At 39.3% G+C, this 7,777-nt stretch overlaps 1 pseudogene; it reads right to left on the bottom strand.

Annotated features, from left to right (window-relative positions):
• Positions 1-992: 992 nt before the first annotated feature.
• Positions 993-3,902, bottom strand: LOC135887507 (olfactory receptor 6F1-like; annotated as a pseudogene).
• Positions 3,903-7,777: the final 3,875 nt, after the last annotated feature.

Here is a 7,777-nt window from a genome sequence, read left to right as displayed (position 1 = left end):
CAATATTTACAAAATTTTGCAATGCCAGAAAGAAAGAAAGAAAGAAAGAAAGAAAGAAAGAAAGAAAGAAAGAAAGAAAGAAAGAAAGAAAGAAAGAAGCCTACAAAAATACCCATCTGGGTTTCTATCCAGTCTGGAACTAGAACTGGAACTTTATTCTGAATCCCCTTCAAATTCCACTGGGGTCTTGATTTGAAGTTCCTGTGGGTTTATCTTTATCTATACCTAGGTTTGGAAGGATTACATTTTTATCAGTAAATGTCGGTAAATGCCATTTTCACCATACAGACTGTCAACTGACCACCCCCCAAAAAATGGTTCCATCAATAAAAATAGAAATGTACAGATAAGCAAAGTAAGAAAAATGCTGCTTCAGAACTTATTGGAGTTTGATTTAGGAATATACTGTGTATATTTTGACTTGTGATGTTGACAATTTGAGTTTTAATCATTATAAAGTTCTAACTTTTCAAAAAATCAGTTGTCATTAAATAGTTATTCTCTGACCCACCTTGTTGTCTGACACGCCACAGTAATTTCTTGCAAATGTGAAAATATAGACAATATTTTTTTAAATGCTTAAAAATAAACATTGATATTCTCTGTCAAAATTATAAAAAAAATTGAATTCTGCCAAGCCTATCAATATAATCTATATCTATATCATCTACATAGGCCATGCTTTAATATAAATAAATAATTGGCACATGTGCAATTTTCTTCATTGTAAATTAAATACAAAGTAACAGGATAATAATGCATAAGGGATGGATTTTGAAAGGTATTTAGGTGCTAAGGGTTTTTTTAAAAAGCATCTAGGCCTTTAAAACTCATATAAAATCCCATTTGGCACGTAAATACGTTTAGCAATCTGGCCGTAAATGTTCAAGGATGTGAAACACTAAGGACCAGATTGTTAAAAGTATTTAGTCACCTAACTCACATTGATTTCCATTGGAGCTAGGCATCTAATTATCTCTAGAATTCTGGCCCTAAGGGATTGTGGGGTGGTTTTTCAGTACACTATAAACTTTGGTATATCTTCCATGTTCAGACTTATTTTCTTTCACCACATATTCTGTGACAGTCAATGACCTCCAGGACATTTTGAAAAACATCACTTCCCTGAATACATGTCTCAGAGCTTCTTTTACCTCTGGGTTCCTCAGTGTGTAGATGAAAGGGTTCAACAGGGGAGTGACAATAGTATTCAAGACGGTGACTATTTTGGTCAATTCCAATGAGTTCTGCATGGAAGGGTTGACATGTAGGAAAATGGTCGAACCGTACCAGATAATCATGACCGTGAGATGGGAAGAGCAAGTTGAAAAGGCCCTTCTCTGTCCTTTATCTGATGGTATTCTCAGTATAGTGGAGATGATGTAAATGTAGGATACCAGGGTTATGACACAGGAGCCCAGGATGACGATGAATGAGATGATAAAGGCCACCAGATCAATAAGCTAGGTATCTGTGCAGGAAAGAACTATCCACGGTGCTATGTCACAAAAAAAAGTGATTGATGACCTTAAGGCCACAGAAGGACAATCTGGTGATCAGAAATGCTGGGACAGAAATAGTTGGAAACCACTCAACCAAGAGCCAGCAGCCAGCTGAGCAGTCAAGGTGCTGTTGATGATGGAGCTATAGTGCAATGGATAGCATATAGCCAAATAGCGGTCGTAGGCCATGACAGCCAAGAAAAAATACTCTGTGCATCTTAGGGAGAAAACAAAATACATCTGTAGGACACAGCTTATGAAGGAGATGGATTTGCTTTGGGACACAAGGTTGGCAAGCATCTTTGGGATACAAGCTGCGGTGTACCATACCTCCAGGAAGGAGAGATTGCAGAGAAAGAAGTACATTGGGATGCAGAGATGACGGCTGGTTGCCACTAGGACTATGATCGACACATTTCCTGTGACCGTCAAGATGTACATAACAAGGAAGAGCATGAAGAGCGAGATCTGCAAATATTGGGTCCCAGGGAATCCCAGGAGAATAAATTACTTCACAATGGTATGATTGCCCTTTTCCAGTGTGATCAGCTGTTTTGCCTGACAAAACAAATGAAGACATGAAATTAAAATGATTAAACACAACGATGGCTTTGTGGGATGCAGATGATTTTGATGCACAGAAAAAGCAGATAATTAAAAGAGGCAAGAAATAATAGTTTAAGGCTGAAAATATGATATTGCTATTACATTTCTGGAGTCTTCCTGCTCACAGGGTGAATTTTAAGCTTGTCATAAATTTTCCCGTGGAAACTTTTTTTTCAGTGGAAAGTGGCTTTTTGACAAAAAAGAAACTTTCATGATAGAAATTCCATTTTCAGGTGTTCCTTGAAAAACACAATTTTTAGTTTTTGTCAATGAAACATATTTTTTCCCATGGTCAGCATCCAAAGCCCAAGATTTATCTTATTTTAATTTATATTTTTGTTGTTTTAAATTGAAAATTTTCAAATAAAAAGTTGGGTTTTGGGTGTGGGTGGGGGGGTTGTCTTTTTGACAAAACCCTGAAAAAATTCAACAGAAAAAACAACATTTTTCCTGTAAATTATTCAAGATTCAAGAGCAAAATCATTTTCAAATGGGACCTATGGGTGTTAGGCATTCAGTACTCTCTGAAAGTTAGTTAGAAGTGAACAAAAACCCATAGTCTCTTTTGAAAATCCCTGCTAAATAGGGTGAGCTTTTCAAAAGTTCTCAGTATAGGCCTAATTCTGCTCCCAAGGAAGTCAATGGGATTTTTGTCATTGAGCCAGTGGGAGCAGAGGTAGGTCAATACTGAACACATGAGATTTGTACCTGTCAATTTCCTTCCTACAATGCAATAGGACGTTTAATTCTTTTTGTGCAGAAAGTCTCAGGTTCTCATCCTGCTGAAGTCCCAAGTTGGAGCGGGGATGTTATACAAAGTTGCAGTTCGAAGGAAAGTTGCCTAATTTTTGAGCATAAATAACAATTTACATATATAAACCAGCATTCATTTTTGGTGGTTGAAAATAATGAGTCAGTTTCAACCTCCCTTGACAAATTGAGACTGAGGTGTGCAAGGTCATGCAATGAGCCAATTATAGCAAAGCTCAGGGCCAGAGAGGACCAAAAAACAGGAAAAAAAATTCCTTAAAAAAAATAAAAAAAAATGCATCCCTTTTAAATCAGAATTTTAAATTCTGATGAAGAATTTCATCAAAACTGTGAATTCAAACATTTTTGACCAGCTGTGCCAGGAGTCTGCAATTCTTCTCCCCATTTAGTCAGTAGAACATACTTCTCAACCAGAACCATGAATAGAACCCAGGAGCCCTGTTTTTCAGCCAGTGGCATAGCCAGGTTTTAAGAGCAGGGGAGCAAACATAAAAAAGGCGCCCCGCCTTGGCTCCTCCTCTGGCCACGCCCCCCTTGGCTCCTCCTCCGGCTGCTCCGCGCCCACCCAGCTCCTCTCCCACCCGCATCTCATCCCTCCTGCCATTGTCCCTGGCCAGCCCTTCCCCGCCCCTCTGCTGCCAGTGCCTGGTGCCCGCCGGGCCGGGGCTCGCAGCTCGGCAGGCTGAGCAGCAAGCGGCCACCCGCCCGTCCACGCTCCTCGCCCCTGCTCCGGCAGCCGGGCTGTTGCCATCAATTATTAATCGGCTCCCAGCAGTCGCGGCGGGGAGCGGGAGCAGCCGCAATAAGGGAGGGCGGCAGGGAGGGCGGGCAGGAGGAGGGGAGTGTGTGTGCGAGCTGCGCTTGGCTCACAGAGGCCGGCGGCTGCCTGCGGAGCAGAGCCGGCAGCGGCGGCGTGTTTGGAGAGCTGCGGGTCCCCCTCGCCACCATGTCCCCACGCTGCGCGGCGGCCGCCTCGCCCCGGAGGACATCGGAGGATAAGGCGGAGGCCGCGCCCTCCCCCATTGCTCCTCCGGCCGCGCTCCCTCCCCTCTCTCCTCCTCCGCCCCCTCCTCCTAACTCCCCTCAAAGAGTGGATATAGAACCCAAGAGTACTGATTCCTATTCCTTTGATATAAAAGCTACTCTATGCGTCCCTAGAAGAGCTAGGCAGAGAATCCAGGTACCCTCACTCCTAGACACCTGTGCTAAACACACCATAAGCCCCACAAATACAGCAAAAAAAAGTTGTCCCTAACTTGAAATCTATCAATGAGTGTTACAGTGAACATTCAGAATTTTTGTTTGATTGCTTGTTTTTGGTATTCTGATTTTTCATTAAAGTTGCAATATCAGGTTAATTTATAACTTAAATTTAGTCCCCCTCCCTATTTGGATTTGAATTTGCAAAGGATCCTAAGGGAGTTATGAAATGTAATGGAGTTGGGTGCCTAACTCCCTCACCCAGCCTTACATATTTTTTATCAAAGTCTAATCAACACAGGCATTCAACAATTATATTTTCTCCCTTTTCAATATAAACCAATGTTTTAGGTACCTAGGTGTTTTGAAAATTCCAGTAGGTGCCTAAATACCTTGACTAATCTAGCCCTAAATCACTTTTGAAAATAGGATTTATAGTTAAATTTTCAAGTTCAGCTAACTAACTAAAGAGCCAATGAGACTGAAGCTCCTAAGTCACCTAGGTGCTTTAGAAAATTTTACCCTAAGGCTCCCTAGTGTGCTTTAACGTAGTATAGTTTGAATTCTAGGGACTTCAATGGAAGTTAGGCACCAAGGTGCTTTTGGAAACCCTGCTAGGCACCTGTTTGCCTCTTTAGTACCTTTATACCTTTGAGGATCTCAGCCCTAGTGCTTAGCTATCCAATTCCACCGGGTTGTCATTGTGCTCATGAAATCCTGACCTGGTCAGAGCATTTGCCATCCACATGGGTGTGAAAATTACTGAGCAATATCAGGCATTATCCCGGTAAATACAATGGGAATTTGCTGGGCTAAGGACTGAATAACATTTAAGTAAGGGGTAAAATAATTGCTAAAATTATGCACCTGATCTGCCTTCCCCTTCACGTAGCTGAAATTGCGTAATTTAGATTGGTTCCCCTGCCCCCCCCCCCCCGAGTGTAGACCAGGCCTTAATGAGCATCGACAATTAAGCACTGTCTGGTACATAATTCTATATGAAATTCTTGTTCTGTTCTCACTTATATGTTAATGTGTCATGAATAGGCTTGGCAGCATTTTATTTTTATTATTTATAATTTTGATGGGTAATATCAATGTTTATTTTTAAGCATTTTCTCCACTTTTTATTTATTTCAATGTTCATACTTGTAAAAAATTATGGGGGTGGGGGCAGGAGACTGTCGGACAAATGATAGTTGACACTGAGATTCAAAAAGTGAAAGCTCTATAAACCATTAAGACACAAATTGTCAACATCACATGTTAAACTATAGAAAGTAAATATCCTTAATTCAACAGATCATACTTGTTTTTACTATTCATTCACTAACTCGTTTGTAACAAGCCCAATTCATGAGTCTAAATCACTGGATTTTGACTCTAATAAGTTCTTCAGCAGCATTTTTTTTACTTTGCCTATCTGTAAATTTTGGGTATTATCGATGGAAATACATTTTCATCAGTTTGTGTGTATGGTGAAATTGACGTTTACCAACATTTACCAATACAAATCTAATCCTTCCAAGCCGAGTCATGAAGTTTGTTCCTTGGTTGTTAGAATTTGATCCTGGCCAAAATGTAAAATCGTTTTAATGTTAGATACAAAGGGGGAGATTTTCAAAGGATTTTCTATGGGAGTTGGGCCACATAACTGCCTTCTTTGCCTCTGAAAATCTTCACCAAAGACAAAAATCATGATCATGGGTACAGAAGAAGAAGACACCTAAATAACCCCAGTGTTCCAAAGCTATGTGTTGGGAAGGTTAGCTGAGTTTTGAAATGAGTGGGACAATGGAGAGTGAGGGAGGATCTTGGAGAAAAGATTAGGAGTTCACGTTTGGCAATGTGCTGGAATTAGAGATTATGATTCTCTGCCTTGGCATGTACCAATGTAAAATGTTCATCGTAGAGCCTTTGAGGAACAAAGACAAATCCTGCCTACCGCAGAGCACAGCAGAGATTCCTGAAGGAGAAAAATAGCAGAGGACAAGACTGATCCATTTACCTTAATACTAGAAGAAAGGAAATTTTCAGGGAAACTGGGGATAACTGTTCTTGTTGTTATTCTTTTAATCCTGGTTCCAATTTTACATTTACACCTTTTATATTTGGGTAAAATTTTCAGAAGTGCCTAAGGGCCAGATTTGCAAAGGAATTTAGGCACCTAAAGATTCAGCTAGGCACCTAAATACCATTAAATATCTGGCTTCTAGGAGCCTAATTTTTATTGAAAATCTACCAGACGTGAGCTCCTAAGGGCCATATTTTCTAAGGTATTTAAGTTTCTAAAGATGCAGATAGTTTTTTAGTGGGATTTTCAAAAGCACTTCAGCAGATGAGGCACCAAAATCCCATTGATTTCAGTGGTAGTTAGGTACCTAACCTGCTTAGGTACTTTTAACATTTCCACAAGGCACCTAGGTGCACCTTCAGGAAACTAAATCTTTCTAGAGGTCTCATCAATAGCCCATTGGCATCAATGAACATCTTTCAACTGAATTAAATGGCCTTTAGATCAGGACCTATGTGGATATTACTTTTAGCAATTCACATTTAGGCCCCCATCCTGAGATCATTACTCAAGTGCTAAATTATATTATTTATTGTTGTCCAGTTGACTCTAATGGGGACTACTCACACTAGGAAAGAAAGCCTGTGCATAAAGCGTGTGCAGGATCAAGATCTTAGTGACATAGGACAAACTTCTGAGTGCAGATCCAAAGTTTAAATTTGTAGCAACTCCAGTGTTTTCATTATCTGTGATGTATGACTGGTTGGCCAACTCACAGGATATTGTGTCTGTTCCTTGATTCAATAGCTGAAAAATTCTTAAACAGCAGACTAAAGAACAACATGCAGGAAATACAGAATGATGAACAATGTTGGTGGATATATTTTTTTTAAATTAGTGAAGAATTTCAAAAAATCAAACTTATTTCCCTTTTTAAGGGTTTTAAGTTGGGGGGTCCTACATATTGTTAAATGGGAAAAAATCAATAATATTTTCTATAAAGTTTTCCATTTAAACTTAGACAAAAAATGAAATGAAAAATTTCATTAAAAAAAAGAAAACAACAATTCAGTAAGTCAACAGTTCTTTAGAAACATTTTCATTTTTGAAAATGGTCATTTTTCAACAAAAAAGGAATTACAAGGGAGAAGTTTAATTACTGTTGATGGGAACTATTGATTTTAATGGGTGATAGGCACCTAGATGCTTTTGAGAATCCCACTAGGTTCCTAATACCTTTAAATAGCTTGCCCTTGATGCCTGACTTATTTCTATTTTTTAATTTTTGTATCCAGACCAGTCTTATCATCAGAGTGTAAATAAACTTTAACTTTTACCTTTGTATCCCCCTACCTTTTGGAAAGTGTTTTACTTATTAAGGCTGGGGATTTCAAAGGAGGGTAAAGACGTAGGCTGGGTTTACCAAAGGAGCCTGAGAGAGTTTCAATAGAATTTTTGCACCTATGTCCCTTTGGCATCTTTGGAAGTCCCAGCCATAATTAGAGCTGGTTGGAATTTTCATTGTAGAGGAAATTCCAATATTTTAAAATTTGAAATTGGTTTTCATCAAGATCTGGATGAATATTTAAAATTTGGAGATTTTTTGTGGAATGAAACATTCCAAAAAAATTAAACTCAGAAATGGCAAAACATCCATTTTGATCCAAACCAGTGCTGGTCGGAA

Source organism: Emys orbicularis, chromosome 13 (genome assembly GCF_028017835.1).
Source record: "Emys orbicularis isolate rEmyOrb1 chromosome 13, rEmyOrb1.hap1, whole genome shotgun sequence".
Taxonomy (NCBI): Eukaryota; Metazoa; Chordata; order Testudines; family Emydidae; genus Emys; species Emys orbicularis.
The sequence above is the reverse complement of the archived record's forward strand: the minus strand, read 5'-3'. Positions and strand labels throughout refer to the sequence as shown.